This window comes from Sinocyclocheilus anshuiensis, unplaced genomic scaffold (assembly GCF_001515605.1).
Source record: "Sinocyclocheilus anshuiensis isolate Anshui unplaced genomic scaffold, SAMN03320099.WGS_v1.1 scaffold195, whole genome shotgun sequence".
Classification (NCBI taxonomy): domain Eukaryota; kingdom Metazoa; phylum Chordata; class Actinopteri; order Cypriniformes; family Cyprinidae; genus Sinocyclocheilus; species Sinocyclocheilus anshuiensis.
Genome location: NW_015548236.1, coordinates 2,594,707 through 2,595,685, shown reverse-complemented (window position 1 = coordinate 2,595,685; position 979 = coordinate 2,594,707). Strand labels below are relative to the sequence as shown.

The 979-nt window shown below is 39.7% G+C and overlaps 1 protein-coding gene across 1 annotated transcript in view; it reads right to left on the bottom strand.

Moving 5' to 3' along the window:
- Positions 1–979, bottom strand: part of cpne4b (copine IVb) — a 34,172-nt gene that overhangs the window by 32,083 nt on the left and 1,110 nt on the right. The gene's annotated exons all lie outside the window — the stretch shown is intronic.

Sequence of the window (979 nt, the reverse complement as noted above, 5' to 3'; positions counted from 1 at the left end):
AAAAGCGAGGTGTGCTGTGATTGGCCAGCTATCCAGTGCGTTGTGATTGGCCGAATTCCTCAAGCGTGTGACGGAAATGTTACGTCCCTTACCATATTGTGATGCCTGCGGCAACCACATGTGACGACTCCGGGTTGGACTCCGCTTCGTCCACGGTGAAAGTCGATCCGGTGATCCACAGCGCGAAGTTGATGTATTCTCTCAGCGACCAGCAGCTCTAGGCTCTAGGCATGACGAAGTGGATATCGTCCTCTTTTGGAAGACCAAACAAAGTAGTTTCGAACAAAGCACGCACACAGCGTCTTCACGACAGAGAATAAAAGTTACGCCTTCTTTCTTTGCGTGAACATTTGGGCAGCGTTAAGCAAATCTTCTCACAGAGCGACGTAGGTATGTGGGGGCATGTTAGAACGAGCCCTTTAGGTAGGTGTGGCTGACTCTTAACTTTTATAAAGAATATCTCTTTGGATTTGAGACTTTAGTCTTTGCAACTTTACAGATCTTCTTTATGCACCAAGAGCTTGTAACACTCCAAAGAGAAAGGAAAAATTGAAATCGCATCATATGACCGCTTTAAGGTATAGGTACATGGAAAACAAATGCAGATCTACCTATATTATGTAAATAAATATATATTACATCAAAACCTTTACAAGCTCTCACCTCTTCACAGAAAATGTATTCTACACGCTAAAAAATGCTGGGTTAAATATAACCCAGCGCTGGTTTATATTTAACCCAGCATTTTTTAGAGTGTAGGCTACCATAGCTAAATGAGCCCAATGAAGGAATCATCACTAATCATCAAAAGCAGTGAATCGATAGTCTATTGACCAAAGGCTGACCAAAACTTCTGACTACTTAGTAAACAAAGTGTTCAATGTGTGAAAGAAAAAAAAATAGACAAAAAGTTCAAGATGATAAAGAGATCATTTTATACATCTAGTAATTTATTATTTATTGTATTTTATATTATTTA